Source organism: Zalophus californianus, chromosome 2, assembly GCF_009762305.2.
Source record: "Zalophus californianus isolate mZalCal1 chromosome 2, mZalCal1.pri.v2, whole genome shotgun sequence".
Lineage (NCBI taxonomy): Eukaryota > Metazoa > Chordata > Mammalia > Carnivora > Otariidae > Zalophus > Zalophus californianus.
The window spans coordinates 63,640,916-63,662,814 of record NC_045596.1 but is presented as its reverse complement, the minus strand read 5'-3'; the positions used below and the strand labels follow the sequence as shown (position 1 = coordinate 63,662,814).

General features: G+C 36.1%; 1 long non-coding RNA gene across 1 annotated transcript in view; it reads right to left on the bottom strand.

Moving 5' to 3' along the window:
* The window catches only part of LOC113925807, a 172,330-nt gene that overhangs the window by 101,693 nt on the left and 48,738 nt on the right, over positions 1-21,899 (bottom strand). The window lies entirely within an intron of this gene.

The following is a 21,899-nucleotide window of genomic DNA, read 5'->3' as shown; positions in this document are numbered from 1 at the left end:
TTTCCAATCACTACCATCCCCAATTGTGATCACTATTATTACTTCTAACTGTATAGATTAGTTCTCTCTGTTTTTGAAATGTATATAAACAGAACTATATAGCATGTATTATTTTGTATCTGTCTTTTTGTTTGGGAGATTCTTCCATGTTATTGTGTACAATTGCAGTTTATTGTAATTTCTGTATAGCATTTCATTATGTGAATACATCACACATATTTATCCATTTGACAGTCAATAAACATTTGGAGAGTTTACAATTTTAGAGTATTACAAATAATGTTTCTATAGACCATAATTGTATGTCTTTAGGTGCCTATATATGCATTTTTGTTGAGTATGCCCTTAAGAGTGGCATTCTTGGGTCATGGGGTACGAATGTATATATTCAACTTTAGTAAATAATTGCCAAATAGCTTTCCAAAGTATCTGAAATTTATCCTCCCACCAGCAGTATATAAGGGTTCTCATCACTCCATACCTTCAAAAACACCTTTTTGTTTTAGCCAAAATGGTATTGTATTGTGAATTTAATTTGCATTTCTTGATGAAAATCAAGTTGAGCACCTTTTCATGTTTATTCGTCTGTGGATATCCTCAGTGAAGTTCCTGTCAAAGTCTTTTCTCATTTTTCTATGAGGTTATCTGCCTTTTTTCCCATTAATTTTAAAGAGTCTTTTTTCTTTGTTGGGTATAAGTTTTGAGATTATTTTATCCCGTTCTGTGGCTTACATTTTCTTTCTTTTAAAGATATCTTTTGATGAACAGTGGTACTTAACTTTAATACAGCATTTTGTTCATTTGTTTAAAAAAGCTTTTCTTAACTCAAGATCTTTCTGGTCTTTCTTTTATCTGACTTTCCCACCTCCCCAAATTGTTCAAATTAAATGTGATAAGGGATATAGAAGTGCTTTCTAAATAGTTAAGCTGTTATTATTGGATGCTGTAATTTTTTAAAGATTTTATTTATTTATTTGTCAGAAAGAGAGAGAGAGAGTACAAGCAGGGGGAGCGGCAGGCAGAGGGAGAGGGAGAAGCAGACTCCCTGCTGAGCAAGGAGCCCAATGCAGGACTCGATCCCAGGACCCTGGTATCATATCCTGAGCTGAAGGCAGATGCTCAACGAACTGAGCCACACAAGTGTCCCTGAATGCTGTAATTAACAACAAATATGCTTAATGAACTTTAGAATCACATAGACCATAATTAACATCTCACCTCTGCTACTTATTATCTGAGTGAATTTAGGCAAGTGATTACTTCTCTAGTTCAGTTTCCTAATCAGTGAAATAATAATAGTATCTAACTAATAGGGTTATTCTGAAGATTAAATTAGGCAGTGGATGTAAAGTACTTTATATGGCAGCTGGTCAAGGTAGATTAAAGGTCAGTTATTATTTTCTCATAACTTTGATCGAACTATAGGTGAACAAGAGAAGATGAAGCCCAAAACTGATTCCTAGTAACAGTAAATTTCTTTAAGAAGACAAAAACAATGAATTATTTTTGTGCCAAGAATAGGTACTTTCATTTTTATTATTGATACTGATCACTTCTTTTCTTTGTTTCTCCATGGTTTTCCACTGGAATTAAAACAAAATTATTAATCAAAACATAAAACTAAAAACAGTGGAAATTTTTATTTTCAGATGTTATGAAATGGAATTTTTACACAAAACAACCTTAAACTCAATTCCAACTTCAAAAAACACTGTAGTTCAACCCAGCTCATTCTATCTTCTCTACAAAGTTGACTTATTTAAATAGGTCCTTTTATTTTCCCTGTTGAGTCACTCTATAGAGCCCTGACTTTGAAATAAGACATGTGTGGGTTTGATTTCCAGTTCTTCCATTCACACTTTAGTTTCCTTATCTGTCAAATAGGGTAAAAACTCCTGTTGCTCAGATTCACCATTTCAGAATTGAGGTAGTACATACAAAGAACCTAGTGTGGAGCCCCCAGCTGGTGCAGTTGTTTGCACATCTGACTTGGTTTCAGTTTGGGCCCTGATCTCAGGGTCGAGGTTGGGCCACACACTGGCTCCACACTCAGCACGGAGTCTGCTGAAGTTTCTCCTTCTCCTTCTGCCCCTCCCCTCACTTGCCCTCTCTCTAAAATAAGTAAAGAAATCTTTAAAACAAAACAAAACAAAAACCTGGTATGATATCTGGCAATAGTAAGTATATAATGAGCAGTAACTATTAGTCTGGTGGATCCCAAACCATGAATCTCTCAAACTTCAAAGCAGTTCCAAGTGCAGCATTCTGATTATAGTGGATTCCTGGTCAACAGTAATTGATTCTGAAAAATAATTTCCATTAAATCAATTGCCAAACATTATGGTTTGGCAAACCATATGGTTAGAGTTTTGAAGTTAGATGTTTGGGTTTGAGTATCAGCTCTGCCCTTTGTTAGCTGTGTAACCTTCCTTAATTTCTCCATGCCTCAGTTTCCCTATGTGTAAAATGCTGATAATAATACTGACTTAAGAAATTACCTCAGTTAATATTTGTAAAGCAATTATTATAGTCTCTGCCATATAATAAGCTCTATAGAAATGTTTGACTAAAAATAAATAGTATATATGTCACTTGGAAATACCTTTTCTTTATCAGTTTGTTCCTTCTAAGGAAAAGGTCAAAGCCTTTAAAATATTTCTTTAAAGTACCATTACCTCTAAAATAGGGTTATGTATCTCACTCATAAATTAATTCACTTAACAAACATTTATTGAATACTTGATATATTCCAGGCCCTATGGTATCTCTCAAGGGAACTATGACATGTAGACAAATTTTTATAATATGATAATTGCTATGTGCCACAAACTAGATTAAGCCATCATATTAAGCTCTTTAGACCTTTCAATTTTAATTTTCACTCCTAAATGGTGCTAGGGATAAATTAACTTACAAGAAGGGTTTAACAACTACAAAAGAAAACCAATATATTTGTATTGGCCCTGAGAATATAAAAGTACTGAAGAAATATTTGAAAGCATCCTTCATAGGTATGAAAATGTTTTGTTCCTATTTATAGATTATGACAAGCTCCAAGGGACCCCTTTGTGATGGACAGCAGATAGATATACAGAAATACTTCCCTCTTGAAAGATGTCTGTACAATCTAAAACAATTAATCTTGCCAGAGTCAGTCAGCTCTAATGGTGCTGTGGGGCATGGGCCATTCATCAAAACCCACCAATCCATCACACGAGATCAGACACACTGCTTGGCAGGTCTGCCACACCTGCCACATGCCTGGATGCCTGGGAATCTGTGTAAGGAAGAGCAAACCCTGAGAAGTTATTTATGTTTGTCTTAAAAGAGCAAATCTGAAGCTATTCATATACAATGCTATTGATTCTAATGAAGATGTCAACAAAAACTACCTCCTCTCCCGACACATTGTTTTGACAAATAAAAGTCTGACAATGTGTCCTCCTCTCAAACTCAGAAGTCTAGGCATGACAGATCATTCTTGTCAGCATATGCACATTTTCTAATATCTCTCATTAAAAAAATAAAATCCTTATTAGAGCTGACATCCCCTATAGCTACCGTCCCATTTCTCTGACCCCTATTTTTAAAAAATGTTTCTTCATTTCCCAGTTCTTCTTGAATATTCTCTAGTCAGACTTTCATTACTCCATTGAAATTACTTATGTCAGTGTCACCAACAACATAGCTCTTGCATGCTCAATAACTAAACTTTAGCTCTTCCTTTCTCAAACATTTTATTCACTTTGCTTCTAAAAAACCACTGGTTTTTCTCCCACTCTATTGAACACTCCTTCCAAATCTCCTTTGCTGGTTTCTCTTCTTTTTAACTGCTAAACATTGATGTGCTCCAGAACTTAGTCCTCAGTCTCTTTTCTCTATACCTCCTCCACAGGGCATCTCATCCTGTCCAACGGCTTAAAATACCATTAACATGCAACAGATTCCACAATTTGATAACTCCATTCTGTACCTCTCCCAAATTCTGTATTTTTATATTCACTGCCTGTTTGATGATTCCACTTGAATGCCTAAGAAGTATCCAAGTTTAAAACATCTAAACTATTGGTTGCCCCCCAAAACATGATTATCTCCTAGCCTTTCCCATCTCATTAAACGTGATGTACACAGCCACTCACATCCAAAACCTTGCAGTCACTTTTGACCCCTCTCTTATCCTCACTACAGTCCCTATGCAATCAACCAAAAGTGCTGTAGACTTTAACTTCAAAAAATATATCCCAAGCCTGACTACTTCTTACCACATCCCTTATGACTGCCTTCATCCCAACTATCATCATGTTTCACTTTGACAACTTCAAGAGCCCCTGACTGGTTTCCTTGCATTCTCTCTTGCTCTTCTTCAATATATTCTTCAATATACTTTTAAAGAATATATGTCATCTCTTTCTCTTGCTTAACATACTTTAATGGTTACCTACTGTGTTAGAATCAATTCCAAATTCTTCACCACAGCCTTCAAGGCCTTTGTGTGACCTGGCCTGTCTGTCTCTGTAACATCTCTTTCCATTCTTCCCCACTCCTTTTCAGCCTCACTGGCCTTCTTCCTGATCCTCAAATGTTTTTCCACCCTAGAACATTGTGGGGTTCTTGTGTTTTCCTTAGACACATTTTTTTCATAGCACCAATGTGGATCTTTTCACCTCATTTTATTTAATTATCTGATCAAATTTCACTTTTTAGAAGATCTCACTTTTCTTCCTTCTATCATTCTCTATGCCATTATCATGCTCTATTTTTCTTTATAGCTTTTACCTACAATTTATATTACATTTCTATATGTATTTGTTTATTATCTATCTCCCTAATAAAATGTATGTTCCATGAAGACAAGTATTTAATCTCTTTTATTCACCTTTATTTCCTCAGTTCTAAAACAGTGCCCAGTGCATTTTAGGTGCTCAATAAAAAATACTGAATGAGTATATTTTTAAAATTAAAGAATTGGAATAAATAATCTAGTAATAAGTTGTCTTCTTCCAGATCCTTTGGTTCCAAGTCATTAAGCATTGTCTCTTATCAGAACTACTGCTGGGCTTTAATTTTTCATAAAGTGGATGTTTGGGAGAATATGGGTAAATGAAGAAGGAATTGGGGGTGAATAGATTGTGAGGAAGCCACTCCAGGGAAAACTGGAATGCAAGAAGTGGGGAGGGGTATAAAGTTCTCTGAAATTCAGTGGTGATAGAACACATCTAGGAAAAATAAGGGGCTTCCAAGTGAACAATCAAATGTTTATGATACAGAACTAGTAATGATCTTCCTTATATATAGTTTTCTAAACCAGATAAACACACCATCCTCCCCTGGACCAATGAGGATGAGGTATCAAAATATCTATGGATAGTTGCAATAATCAAACCAAACCCCTCCAGTCCTGAGCTTTTTCACAATCTGTTGTTTATTGTCTCTAAACCATACCCACCTCTGAACTTCTAGTTTTAGAACCAGAGCCTCAAATCTTACTTTTGCTGCATCACAGTTGGTGTTTAAATGCCCCACCACCAGCTCACACCCCTGACTTAACCTATGATTCTAGACCTCTGGAGCCCATGACTTTGTGGGAGTCTTCTCCACTTTAAGAAACCAAAACTGGGCCCTAGTCACTAAGGTGGCACTCACTGGACCAGCCATGATTGTTTTGAGAGAGAAAAATTCTGACAGATCAGGGAGGGTGGGGAACAAATTTCTAAATCAAACAAACTTGAATTCTAAGTGAAACTCTATAATGAGTTTATAAACCAATGATCAGTAGATTTAGTCACATTCAAGGTCTTTTTGCATTCTTTACACATATACTAATTAATTAAGTGAAATAATGCATGTTAAGTGTTTAGTTCACTATTTGGCACATGCTGTGATGATTAGTACACTTTAGTAAACTGCCTTAGGAACAGAAGTAAGCAGGTTCAATTGATGAATTTAATCACATTTTTTGAAGTGTGTTAAATAAGTCTGTATTAAAGATCTAATTACTACTTACTTTTCATAAATGGATTACTCTCTTTTTTTCCTGAAGGTATCACTAGATTTTTCTTTTTAAATGCCTTTTTACCTTAAATACTTAACTATATTATTTTTTGAAGATCTAATTGATTTTAGTAAATGATTCATGAACTGAGCAGTATCCAATTGAGCTAGTAGAGGGGAGATCTAAGGAGTTGTACAAAATGAAATTTTTTTTTCATTTGCTCATTATTTACTATTTATCAAATATTTTATCTTTTGTTGTTCTTTCAAGTTTTTATTTAAATTCTAGTTAGTTAACATATAGGGTAATATTGGAGTAGAATTACTGATTCATCAGTTGCATATAACTCATTAGTTATACGCTCATTATATCAAGTGCCCTCCTTAATACCCATTTAGCCCATCCCCTGCCCACCTCCCTCCATCAACAGTTTGTTTTCTATAGCTAAGAATCTCTTGCTTCCCCCTCTTTTTTCACCCTTCCCTTATGTTCATCTGTTTTGTTTCTTAAATTCCACATATGAGTGAAATCATATGGTATTTGTCTTTCTCTGATTGACTTATTTCACTTAGCATAATTTGTCTTTCTCTGACTGACTTATTTCACTTAGCATAATACACTCTAACTCCATCCACGTCATTGCAAATGGCAAGATTTCATCCTTTCGATGGCTAAGTAATATTCCATTGCATACACACACACACACACACACACACACACACACACACCACATCTTCTTTATCCATTCATCAGTAGGTGGATATTTAGGCTCTTTCCATAATTTGGCTATTGTTGATAATGCTGCTATGGACATTGGGGTGCATGTACTGCTTTGAATCAGTGTTTTTGTATCCTTTGGGTAAATACCTAGTAGTGCAATTGCTGGGTTGTAGGGTATGAAAAGTTTTTATAGGAAGGTGGGTGGGGCAAGAAAGTTGTTAGTAAAAGAAAAGATTGTTCCAGGCAAGGTCATCTTCCCTTAAGTGGAAGGGCAGGGGGTCTTATTAGGTAGATAACCTCATTTTCCCTTGGTGGGTGAGGAGGGCCCATGTGACAGATTACCTCATTGGTGTTGATCACTTAATTATACTTTAAAAGATTCTTCTAAATTAGTATTTAGAGCATTTCTATTAGGAAACTGCTTAAGTTCTTTTTCAGGAGCTACAACAGAATGTTTAAATGGAGTCATAAAATTATTAACTTTTAAATTTTATCTTGAAAAAAAAGGGGGGGGGAACATTATCCCAACTTCAATACACCAAATATTGCTTTACTAGGAATTAGATAATAGATAAATACTAAGTGTAAAAGATAACAGGCAATGTGCTAAATGAAAAGTTAGACAATATATCTGCCATTCGTTCAACAGACATATACTGATGTCTCGTGATTTAATACTACTGGAAGTAGTCTAATGAAGCAGGACTGGTGGGATATCAGTGAATTTGTCTCACAGAGAACACATAAGATGCAAGCAATGCAGTGGTAAACAGGACAGAAAATATATTTGCTCTTATGGAGCTTATAGATAATGGTGGGGGAAAGGGCAGAGAACATACAATTAAAAAAATAAACAAAAAATGAATGAGATCATTTGAAAGATTAAATTATTTTCCAATTACTTATTCAAGCTTTATTGGTGTAGTGTTTTTGTGAGGGGGAAGGACCTGAATCCCATATTTCCTTAGTTTCCTTTTTGCTAAAACTGACAATTTTGTCAAGATCTTTTTAAGATAATTGAGTAGAGAGAGCACCATCTCCATGATTTCTTCACCTTATTTGAGGCTTCTCTAGGTATTAATAACTATTAATAACTATCAAGGCAGCCATTTTCCAACTAAGACCATGATATGAAAGTCAAGGAGGGGTCTTGAGGTCTTCCAGAACCTGAGAACATCTTTCTTAGTGGGTTGTGCTCCAGGGTTTTCTCTCAACTACTTAAACATCTGAAAGAGTCCTGCATTGATCTCAGACCACTACCCCAAGATTTCCAATTTGATCCAGTCCCATAAAATGATTTGGGTAACCTAAAAAAAATTTGACCCCTGAGGTTGGTTTATGACTAGAGGGATCTGTTCTTTGAGTAGGTCCACTAAGCAGTGAGATTACTTAAGCTAGTGAAAGCCTAATTCTTATCTATAATTAGAAGTGGTTCAAGGGAACTCTAATCTTTTCTCCATCCTGGAAACCATCACACAGGTCAGTGATGACCTATCCTCATGGCTCCTATGATATGAATACTCTAATTACCATGTAGTCAATAGGTCTACCACATCCCTGACATATGCTTTGTATTCCAGAGTAAGAATTAAGCCCCAAAGTGGATAACATCCACTGAGATATTTAGAATAAAATCTCCTATGCATAAAAATTTCTTTCAAAGAGAAAGAAATCTCACACAAGATTCCTTTCAAATTTCATAGATAGGTAGTAAGTATATCAATTACTCTAGACTGAGGCAGAAAACTCTATTACTAGTATTCAAAGTAATTTGAAGAGGGAAAGTTTAATACAAGGATTTTAAACATAATTTACTATAGTGGGATAAAAAAGAATGCTGAAGAATACTCTAGGGCTGAGGGGATACACCCAAAGAAGGAATATATTTGGAAGAGGATCCTCTAACTCCAGAACTCATTGGAGAATGTATTGTTAGAAACCATTGAATGGCAGAGAGGTTCACTGAGTTTCCCCAGGCCAGATTGATCCATAATTGCTGGGTAATCAAGAAATACTCCTTTAGAGCACAATTGAGCTGAAGTTGGTGGATAGGGAATTGTAGCCAGAACTGCTAAGCCAGAAATACCTTCCAGGTGCAGGGAAGCTGAGGCTAGCAGGCAGGGCACTATAGTTGGAACTAACAGCTGGAAATACCCCTCCCAAGGCACAGGTAGACCACTGCTGTGAAGCTGACTACTGGAGGGTCTACAAAACTCACTAGGAATCCACTCATGGGGATGCCTATAAAACTTGACAGGAAGGGGCACCTGCGTGGCTCAGTTGGTTAAGTGTCCAACTCTTGATTTTGGCTCAGATCATGATCTTAAGGTCGTGAGATTAAGCCCTATGCCTGGCTTCACACTGGACATGGAGCCTGCTTAAGATTCCCTCTCTCCCTCTCCCTCTGTCCCTCTGCCCCCTCTAAAACAAAACAAACAAACAAAAACTTGATGGGAAGCCATCCACAAGATTGCCAATGAAACTTAATGGGAATAAGTACCACTAGACATCTCCCACATGTATCACTGACAGCCGGGCCTGAGGAGCAAGAAAAAGCATCTGGGAGCACACTGGAACCAGGGAAGGAATCTCCTTCTTATTGCAAAGTTCCTCTAGTGCCCTCTACTGACAAACTTTAACATCATGTTTAATGCAAAAGAGAAATGCTTTTAGGGTCCATCTAAATTATTGCAAAGCAGGCAATGAATGGTAGATTTGGAGGTGGGAAGCAATAAACTGATAATATCACAGACCATCAGAGCATGTCTTTGGCTACTTGGTTTCCATATGTACCCTTCTAATATATTTGAAAGTCCATACAACAGCTCTATATTTCCACCTAGCAAAATTCAGCTATCCTACTTACAAGTGATGAAGTTTGTACCCTTTCCCCAAAATGAGGAGAGACATAATCCTAGCAGTCATTGTATCCATTGCTGGCTATATCAGTAATTCCTCAAGTTCTGTCATAATTCAAACTGAATATGCCATTACCTAAAAACTAGATTGTAAAGTTAACTTCTACCAACTAGTATATAAAATTAGATAAGAAGAAAGAGGAAAATGGTTAGTATTTTTAAATATTACAAGTAAAGGGAATATATAAAACTACTGTGGTCCTTGTTTCTGCATTTGGCCATTAGGCTACAGTTGATGTCTATGATTTCTTTCACTATCCATTCCATATTTGTCCTGCCCTCAGCCAGAACCTTAGCTGGTTAGGGTTCTTTAGCTGGTAGAGTCATCCAAACTTTTATTCCCAAAGGGTCTGAGTCCTCAATAACCCTGCCTCTGTGATTCCTGTATTTTTCCAATGAATTTTACTATTGAACACAAAAGTATTATGAGGCACCCCAGAGAATCCACCGGATTTCAGACATTGCCCTCCTTATCCCTACTGTGTAGTAGCAACCCAATTTCCCCTTGATAATTGGAATCAATCAGCTCAACAAGAAAAGTAGCCCCCATTTTGCTTTTGACCTATTTTTTCAGTGGAATAAGAAACCCAAAATGACAAGGTGGAAGTCTCTTCTTCCGATTCAATGGAATCATCATTATGCCTCCAAATGGAAGCATTCTCCACCCCTGACTTCTTGCCTCCCACCCCCTTAGGACTAAGATCTACAAAGGAGATAGCTCAAACTTTCAGGGACAGGAAGCAAAACTTCTGTGAGTAGGTTATTATGTGCTATTTTGAGAAGAGCACTGCAAATCCATCCCTTGCTTCCCATACCCATGTATTCTGGCTATAGAAGAAACACCCTCATATAATGGTCTCTGATTCAACATATACACTGCAACCTGTAAAAAGAGAACCCCATCCTTTCAGGGAAGTGTCTCCCAACTTATATCGTAACTGACTGTTCTAGTAAGCCATTTCACCTTTTAGTTAAGCCAGCCACTTCTGAGTAATGGAGGATGTGGTATAATTCCATCAGCATGAGCCCATTGCTACATTTCTTTTGCTTTCAAATGAGTCCTTTAACCAGACTTAACCTTGATATAATACCATGAAGAAATCAAGTCATTCTGTTAGTTCAACATTGGCAGAAGAAAGGCAAGTCTATATCCAAAATATGTCTATTCCAAGAGACAAATCTATTCATCCTTCATGATGAAAGACATCCAATGTAATTAATCTGCTACCAGGGGTCTAACTGGAAACCATGAGAACCGGTATCATATCAAGGGCTCAGTATTGGTCTCTGTTGTCAGAGAGTAGGCACCCAGCTGTAGTATCAACCAGGTCAGCCCTAGTAAGGGTACACCATGATGTTAAGCCCATGCATAGCCTCCATCTCTGATAACATGGCTACTTTTTTCATGAACCCATTAAACAAGACACCGAGGTGGCTCAATTTGTTGAGCATCTCACTCTTGATTTCAGCTCAGGTCTTGATCTTGGGGTCATGAGCTCGAGGCTAACATTGGACTCTCCACACTGGGCATGGAGTCTACTTAAAAAAATAAAATAAAAATTTTTTAAAATTAAAAAAAACAAGCAGTGGGGTAGCTGGGAAAATAAGCTGACTGACCTCTAGAGAACACGTCATCTTGTCCACCTGGCTATTAAGATGGATGCCCTTTGGTGGATATTAACATTGGAAGCAAATATCTTCACAGTTTGTTCCCATTTTAAGAAGTCTGTTAGACTTCCTTATTATCAGTCTTCCTTTCCCATAGCTTGTAAGTCCTGATCATCTAGCCAAACAATTAACAACTGAATCACTGTGTTTGTATTTCAGGCTCTCTCACTCAGAACATAGTAGACAACCAAAATAGTTAAGTTCATGAAATGTTAATGATGCATACAAACTGAATTTCTATAAAGCAAATAACATTCCATACTGAATACACCTAGGAGACTTCCTAGATTCATTTAGTCCTACCTGACCCCCAGGCCTTGTATACTTCATCAATAGAATCCTGGCAGCTGCCGTTGTCACTTTTCACTTAATGCAATTCTCTTAATCTTTCCCACAGTGAGGTCTGGACTTAGACACACCTGTAAGCTCCTGTCACGGGGAAAAGCACAGCAATTTACCTCTTCCAGTGTCCAACTCAACCAGATCACACTATGAGATGTATGACCTGGATATCCCCAGCAGATGCCCAAATGGCCAGGTAACATAACCCAGAAGTATAATGGCACTAGTGTCCATGGCAAGAATTTTGACCAAGAGAGATATAGGAACAAGTAGGAACTGACAAACAAATCTATTTCTTTCCTCCTCCTGATGATTATTCTAAGGCACAGGAATTCCAGACATCATCTCAGGAGACATTCCTTATAACTGAGCAGCTGGCCATGTTTTCTGTGAATCTGTAATTGAGTAGTTAACAAATGATTTTTATCTGCTTTCCTTCCCCTCCCCCAATCTCATTTCCCATTTTCCTTCACTCTTATTACCTGGGATTGTATTCCCGTGTAAAGCATTAGCACATCAGCTTTGTCTCAAGCTCTGTTTTCTAGGTAAAGCGGGCTAATATCCATCATAATACTGTAAGGGATTTTTTATTTTTTAATTTTTTTAAAGATTATTTATTTATTTATTTGAGAGAGAGAGAGAGAGAGAATGAGAGATAGAGAGCACGAGAGGGAAGAGGGTCAGAGGGAGAAGCAGACTCCCTGCCGAGCAGGGAGCCCGATGTGGGACTCGATCCCGGGACTCCAGGATCATGACCTGAGCCGAAGGCAGTCGCTTAACCAACTGAGCCACCCAGGCGCCCTGTAAGGGATTTTTTAAAGGGAAATCCTGATGAGTCTTTTGTAACGTTCTTAATGTATCTTTCCCCTTTTCTCTGTTTGCTGTATTGAAGTTCCATAAATCAATTTTATTTAATGTATGGTCATCCAAGTTACTTTGGAATCTCATTCCATAATTTATTTCAAGTTTTAAGTTACAATAATTTTTAAATTATAGCATACCTTTCCATCTGAGGTTTAGTGGGCTATAAGAAGAGGAAGGAATTCAGAAAATCTCAGTTAAATAACATGGATTATCATATTTTTTTTTACTCAGAAAACTGAGTTTAACACCCCAAATATTGGCTTTTATGGCATTTAACAAACAACTGCTCTTCATCAGTATTCCCAGTGGCTTTACCCACTGGTGTTTATTGGATGGCTAAAGACAATGCTGAAAGTGTGCTTCTTTTGGCCAACAAATGGAAAACCCAGACGCCAAGGTGAACAAAGATTTGTTCTTTGGTAGTAGCTATAGCAGCTGTCTATTTGGCATATTCCTTAGAAAGATTTGAAGTTGCCTGGGATACAGACTTCATAAAGTGTGATTCTGTAGAGTCTTTAAAAATGTTCATTTTTTTTAAGTATAAAGCCCATATAGACATGAGATTGACAATATAGCTTCTTTCCAACATATATATGACAAACTGATTTGCTGATCTGTGGAAACATGGCATATAATAAATAATCCAAATTATAGCACTAATGAACTACACATATTTTGTTATGATGAGGAAAATGAGACCTATATATGAAATTTAGAAGTAAAGATTTGAGAATCACCCTTGAACCAGCTTTTATGCAATACTTAGACCTAAGTTTCTGTTTTCACTAATCTTCAATGATTGTAAAACTTCCTTCAGTAATTGCTAGTAGTTTAACAAGCAAATAGAAAGCAAAGTAACACAATCCTAGGTAAAATATATTACCAAACAAATACTACCTGTCAAAATGAAGAGGATTGTCTAGTTAAGTGATAGGTGATAATGTTTTAATCATTGAATACTAAACTCAAAATGGGTGAATTATAAATTATATATATATATATAATTCATAAAGTATATGGTATATGGTATATATATGTGTGTATATATATTATATGGTATATGGTATATAGTATATAAAATATACCTCAATACAGCTGTTTTTTAGAAAAGAAAAAAATGACAGGTGATTGTCAAGAAAAGAGTACCATCCTCTGAAGCCCTGAAATCCTACATCTGTTCCCTAATCACTTAAAATTGGCTGTCTCCAGAAATCTAACTACATTTGCATAGTTGGATGAGCAGCTGGATATGACTGTGTTCAGCCTACTTACTGCTTACCTTACCATCCTTATAACTTGGAAGTAATCACTAGAACCATCATGCTATTAACCTCCATTGCTGATCAGATGTCCCTCTGATATCTGGTAAATTTTATCCTAAGTAAAAGGCATATTTACATTACCCTATTTAGGCACCTAAGTCTCATCATTTTAGATCAGTAGAATATACTAACAGTCATTCCTTTCATAAAAATGTTGCATGTACCCTAACAAAATGGAAATACTGAGGCAAGCAGATTGATGGTATTTTATATTGAAGAAACAGACCTTTGAATGTTTGCCAGGCTTTGAGGAAGGGTCAGCCAGAGCCCCCGAAAAGGAGGCAGTTTGCCCATCTTCCTGTCAGTAACACTTAGCACGCTGAGCTGTTTTATCAGACAGATGGTAGACCATCAACCATTATGACCAATACAGTGTTGCCACTCGTGCAGAAGGGTCCCATGACTGTTAAGCTCCTCTACTCCCTCAGACAAGGCTCTGTTTGTGCGGTCCTTTACAACTCTGCTGCATAGATTCTATGTTCCCAATGGCAGGAAGGGAACATCGTCAGGGAACTTCAATAGGGTTTTTGAATACTTTCATTCAGCTTGAACAAAAGAATTCTGACCTACCAAAGGCTTGCTAGGGTTACTGGCAGCAATGATACAGTTAAAATTTCCATTGAATCATAAAATGTTCTTCAAATTTAAATATTTAAAATACATATTACCCTTCAGATTGATGCATAATTTCTTCAGAATTTAAAAATCAGTTTTAAAATGAAATTTAGATTGTCTGACCCTGAGGGAATAAAAATGCATTTTGCCAATGATTATAACTGGTAGAGAGTCTTTTATTTACTTACTTACAATTTTTTTTAAGATTTCAATTTTTTTCAGTAATCTACACCCAATGCAGGGCTCAAATTTACAACCACAGCATCAAGAGTTACAGGCTCTATCAACTGAGCCAGGCAGGTGCACCCCCCTCTTTTTCTTTTTTTTTGAGAGCCTTTTAAAGTTAGGTGGAGATTTATGATTATATTTTTTAAAAAAAGATCTATGTATTTACTTTAGAGAGGTGGGGAGAGGCAAAGTAAGAGGGAGAGTCTTAAGCAGACTCTGCACTGAGTGCGGAGCCTGACAACCCACTTGATCTCACAACCCTGAGATCACGATCTGAGCCAAAACCAAGAGGAGAGTGCTCAACCAACTGCACCACCCAGGTGCCCCTAATGTTTATCTTAAGTATATTTACATTCGTAGACTACAGTCCCCAAAATACATACTTTTCAATTTATATGACACTTAAAAACCCAAAAACATGTGAAATGGTGGTCAGTAGAATGCAATATTTATATCTGGACTTCTTTTTAAGCTGAGAAACAAATAGAAGCTTAGTAAGAAAATGTTAAAATACCTACAAGAATTTTGTCAATGCTTTCCCTTTGCATTGGATAGAACAAATACAAAATGTTAACCAAGGAAAGATCCATTTTTATAAGATTTGTAGTTATGACAAATACATTGTGAAATTTGGGACGCCTGGGTGGCTTAGTTGGTTAAGCATCTGCCTTTGGCTCAGGTCATGATCCCAGGGACCCACGATTGAGCCCCACATCTAGCTCCTTGCTCAGCGGGGAGCCTGCTTCTCTCTCTGACTGCTACTTCCCTGATTGTTCTCTCTCTCCCTCTGACAAATAAATAAATAAATCCTAAAAAAATACGTTGTGAAATTAATCTATAAAAGTTATTTAACAACAAGAATAAAACTAGATAAAAACTATGATACTAGAAGTATTCCTCTTTGTATAAGTGTTAGTATTTCTGGAAACAGGAAAACTTTACATGGTTAGAAGTGTTGAATAGGGATCAACCTAGGGACTTCTTACTTGAAACAAGCACTTCATAACTTCAGTCCTATTCCTGAATGATGGGACTCTGATCTATTTATCTGATCCAATTATACATTTATTTCTTTACATTCAGATAAATCATGAATATAGGGATATACCTAATAGCCTAGAATTGTTTGCCCCAAAGAGTCAAAAACTATCCTATCACCACCAACAACAAAAGGGAACTCTTCACCCTATATTAGGTTCATATTTAAAAGAGGAAAACACCATTCTTTGTCAACCTAGAATAATCCATTTAAAAGCATTAACAAAATAGGGACAGGTAAATCTCTCTTATGTGTAATCATGGAAGTAGCCATTGGATCAATTCCTTCAGATAATTGGTTTGATATGGGTATTTGCTTACATAGACTGGATTCAGATTTTTTTTTTTTCTTTTCAAGCTGAAGCTGTTTTCATTCACACTTGGGGTCCTCCATCTGTCGATAAAGCCTGTTAGCTCACCACCTCACTGGCTCTGAGGTGCTAGTTTTCCATCTGGTAAAGCCCTAAAGAGAACCCCAGAGTCAGAGAAGCGTGAATCTTATGGGTGCTCTCAACTCTAAGGCTTATGTCCCCAAAGAGATGGGGTCTCTTTGAGAATTGGCAAATGTTTAGAAGCAATACAATCTGAACATATTCATTGCTTCTCCTATATCAGAAAAGATACCTAGTAGTTCAGGCAAAACACTGAATTAAACTGATTGTATGAAGTCAGCCTTGGTGCCTCCCACTTCTCCTTTCCTTGTTTCTCCTTTCATGGTTAACATTTCACTATTCACTAATGCAATGTAATGCTGACATGCTGTTTCACAGTGCTATGTGATAAATTTAACTTAGAAAACAGAGATAAAAGAAAAACAATGGCTAGGAAAAAAGATGACTGAAAGGTATTTCTCAAAAACATATGCTGTAAGATCCTATACTTTTACTAGAGGTGAGTCATAAACTGAACACTGAGTACATTAGTAGCTGGCTCAGAGAGAAAAAAGTTGATAAATGGTATTCATAAGATTTAAAAAAAAAAAACTACGCAATCGATTTGAAAAAAATCAGACATTCCTGGCACTGAGATTTGAAAGAAATTTTTTCCATTGGGTTCTCATTAAAAAGACACTGCACCTGATACAGAGAGTAAATCCTTAATGATATCCATCCAGTAACTGCAACAAATTCCATGGGGCTACTTCTAATAATGACCTTCAGTAAACTAATAGCAAAGCTTTGAGATACAGTTCAACAAAAGCAAAACCCTGTGAACTAAATTCACAGTTTTCTATTGTCTGCATTAACCCCAAAATAAAAGTGTCAGTGAGTTTGAATTTATAGTGCCTAGAAAGTATCTGGACTATATAGCTCTTTTTCTTGGACAATTAAATATAGACCCATATGCCTGGATAACCATCCATCCTGGGAGTAATCAGGGTTGACATCATTTTAGGAAATGTGATGACTAACAGGACATGTGCTTAAACAGAAAGCTACTGAATTTCTTGGGAGTGAGCCGTGGGGCAAGGAAATAGCCCCTTAAAAGACCAAAACTTTTGTAAAATAATGAAAATTCTGGGTCTAATCCAGATATATAGATAGATAGATAGATAGATAGATAGATAGATAGATAGATAGATAGATATAAAATCCAGATACACACACACACACACACACACACACACACACACACTTGTAATCAAATTCCCGACTTTCTACAGCAAAAGGTAAACCTGAAAATAATTTCGTTCTGGAAAGATTTTAAAGAAACCATCATTTGACACAAACAGTAATTTATTGGTTTTGCAATCTTATCTTCTCTGGAAAAGTTTTCTTGAAACAAACTAACTCTTGTTGACACAGGTTTCAGTTCTCACTGTTTCTCTGCTTTGTGTTCTTCTGTGTTGGCATTACCCTTGAATGAACTTCCTCATTCTAATGACAAGACGCCCACCAGTAACCCCAGGAATATATTCTCCCAATTAAAAGAGTATACCTCTTCCTTAATAGTAATAGCAAAAGTCCTGGGCTTAAATCTTATTGGTCCAGTTAAATCCAATGCCCATCATGAGCCTATCACAAAATTCAGATGGATAAAATGTACTTATTAGCCAGTTCCAGCTCATGTCCCTAGACTTGAAATAGAGAGGGAAAAGGTAGTTTCATCTGAATGTCATCTACCAGGGGTCAGCAAACTATGGCCCACAAGTCAGCTACCTGGTTTTGTGAATAAAGTTTTATTGGAATATAGTCCTGCCTACTTGTTCATGTATGGTCCATATCTGCTTTCATACTACAAAGGCAGAATTGAGTAATTGCAACAGAGACCATATAGTCTGCAAAACCTAACTATTTACTATTGGACCCTTTAAGAAAATGTCTGCTGACTCCTCACATGGACCAGAAAATGGGAAGGAGGAGTTCTCAAAAGAAAAACAAGGAATATATCTATCCCAGTTTATATCTGCTGGCCAGGCAAAACCAATACTATACCACCAAGATAAACTGGTTACAAAATATTCCCACATAAATTAGTGAGTTGAATTGATCAGGTAGATTTTAGAAGGTGTCTTAAAAAACAAACAAAAAAAAAACCCCAATATTTAATCTTTTAGAATTACCTTCTAAAGTCACCTTAATTAAAGACACTGTTACCATTCCATATATACATGGAAGGATGCTTAACTTTCTTTTTTTCAAGGTAGGCTATAGAGAAAGAGAAACACTTGAATCCAATTCATCCAAGGTGGTATTAAAGCATACAAGTTAAAAAAACAAAAAACAAGAACAAAAAAAAAAAAAAACAAGGAAAGAAGCTTCTTGCCTGATAATGGCTAAGAGCAGGTAATGATGGCTTAGAAACAGGGCACACACTGTTCTAGTTACTTTATATATTCTTATCTCATTTAATCCTCACCATCAACTGTGAGAGGTAGGTATTATTATCACCATTAAACAGATGAAGCTCAAAGAAGACAAGGAACTTGCTTTGGCCATAAAAATTACAGCAGTAGAACTAGCACCTCAATCCATGCTCCCTCTCAATGACACAAGTGACTCTGTCTTCCCTGGGAAAAACAAAAAATAATTCATGGTGAGGTGAACAGAGAACTAATCAATCCAGTGTTGATTATTCTGCTGCTATGCTCCGTTATCGATCCATGGCAGTTGTTGAGCATCCAAAGAAATCTCGAGGCTGTCAGATATTACACAAAAGTCTCTCTAACAGATGTTATCCTCAAGAACAAATCAGTCTGTTGAAAGCATTTCTGGAACATGTAATACACATTGTGCACTGTGCGAGGCTGTGATAAAACAGGCACAATCCTACCCTCACAAAGTGTTTCAGAGAATATACATATTAATAAGAAATTAAATAAAGACTTAGAATGTGCAAAGTGTTGCTAAGAAAGTAGAGAGTGCTATACACCATGGGAATCTGCTACAATTTGGGTGTCAGGGAGGATTTTTTTGGGAAATCTAATCCAGAAGGAAGAGTAGAACTGTGGATCTGGTACTATTAAATAATTTTTCCAACTCCAAGTGAGTCCCAAAGTTCTTGAGCAATTGTTCTATTAAAATTATCATATCCCATGGCCCTAATATTCAAGTCCAGAAGTAAGAAACCCAAAAACCCTCTGGTTTTTGTTGGTGTTTTTTTTTTTTTTTTTGCACATAAAATTTATTATATACAATGATAATGTCAGGGCATCAGTCCCTGTCATATATTCCAAAATGATATTTTGGTCTCTCTGATAGCTTCTTCTCAAAAAAAGCCAACCTCATTTTTAACAATCCTTTGTAAGCAATTAGTACAGCGTTATGCACTGTAGATAGCAAAGATCAGGAAAAAACTGTAGATATAAATTGGAAGATTTTTCTACACAATCTCTTGAAAAATCTATAAAGATATAATAGAAAATACAGATCGGATACCAGTAAATGTAGATAGAATCTTGATTTGTTGCACAGACTTTCATTTTGACAAAACAATGTAATGGTTAAGAGCAAGTAAAAGGAATTAACTCCAAATTTCAGCTCTACTCTTTACAAGCTCTATAACCTTGAGGCAGTTACATGATATTTATCTATGGCCCAATTCTTACGACAAGGCATAATAATTATAGCTTTTCCAAAGAGTTCTAGTGAGGCTTGGATGAGATGATGCATCTAAAAACTTAGTATCATAGCAGGAACATGGGAAAAAATTATTAAATATTAGCTATTTTTATTACTAATAAATGTGCACTGATAGATTTTTTTTTAAACCCTGAAGGCCAGGTCTAATGGTGAGTGAAAGCAGAATTCCATATTTGGTCTAATACTGAACAGCATTTTTATTAAAAGTTCATTGAATAATTCTAACTTTTGTGTGTCTTTACAATAATGTTGAGCAGGTAACCTCTTTGAGCTTCATTTCCTCATATAAGAGATAATTTAGGATCTACTTTAAAGGATAGACACATAGATCTAATAATTCAGAAATCAATCTATACATATATACTCAATTGAATTTTTTACGAAACAGTAAAGGTAATTCGATGGGGAGAGTCTTGTGAACAAATGGTGCTGTAACAATTGGATATCTATAGGCAAAAAAACAGTGTATCAATCCATTTTTCACACTATACACTAGGAGAAACTCATTGTGATCTTAGGTAAGGCAAAGATTTCTTACATACATTACCAAAAGTACAATCCATTTAGGAAATACTGACATATTGGATTTCATAAAAAATAAAATATCTGTTCTATGAAAGACACTGTTAATAGAAGAAAAAGACAATCCAAAGACTAGGAGAAAATGTTTGTAAATCATTTGTCTGATTAAAAAAGACTTGTATTCAGACTATATAAAGAAGTCTCAAAACTTATTAAGAAAAGTAACATCCAAAACAAAATATGGGTAGATGATTTAAGAAGAGAGTTCACTGAAAAATATATAAAGATGGCAATTAAGCACATGACAAGCACATGAAAAGATGTTCAAAATCATTAACCATTAGGGAAATGCAAATTGAAACCACAGTGATACGGTATTCCACATCCACTAGAATGTCTAAAATCTAAATAATACCAAGTGCTGATAGGGATGTAAAGTAACTAGAACTCTCATACATTGATGGTGAGACTGCAGAATGATGCAGCCATTTTGGAAAACAGTTTGGTAGTTTCTTATTTGGTTAATCAAACACATACTTAACATATAACGCAGTAATCTCACTCCTATTTACCCTAGAGAAATGGAAACTTATGTTCACACAAAAACCTATACATGAACACTTATAGTAACTTCATTCATAATTGCCCAAAACTTGAATACAACCGCAATGTCCTCTGAATGGTGAATGGATAAAACAACTGTGGTACATCTATGCAATGAAGTACTAGTCAGCAATACAAAGGAATGAACTACTGATACACACAATAACATGAATAAACTTCAATGTATTCTAACTGAAAGATTCCAGACTCAAAAGTTTATATACTACATTATTCAACCATATAATCCATTCTGGTACAGGCAAAATGATAGGGACAGGGAGTGGGGATGGGGAAGGGAATAACTATAAATGGCTTAAGAAAATATTAAAACCTGATTGTGGTGGTGGCCCCGTGACTGTACAAGCTCAGCAACAGCTACAATAGCCAAATAATGGAAAGTCCACTGACTGATAAACGAATAAAGAAGATGTGGTATATGCACAATGGAATACTACTGAGTGAAATACTAAATACTAAAGAGTGAAATCTTGCCATTTACAATGAAGCGGATGGAGCTAGAGTATATGATGCTAAGTGAAATAAGTCAGTCAGAGGAAGACAAATACCATATGATTTCACTCATATGTGGAATTTAAGAAAAACAACTGATGAACATAGGGAAAAAAGAGAGAGGCAAACCAAGAAACGGACTCTTAACTATAGAGAAAAATTGATGGTTATCAGAGGAGAGGTGGGTGGGAGGGTGGATTAAATAGGTGATGGGGATTAAGGAGGGCACTTATGATGAGCACCAAGTGTTGTATGTAAGTGCTGAATCACTAAATTGTACACCTGAGACTGTACAAGCTTATCAAAATGAAAAGAACAGTACACCAAAAAGAGTAAATTTCAATATATATGTAAATCATAGCAAAATAAAATAATTAAATAAAAGAACTCCAAATTCTTAAACAAAAAAAGGTGTTTAATTGTGTGGTAGCTACGATAATAGTACTAGTACTAGTATAGGAAAATCCTGTCAAAA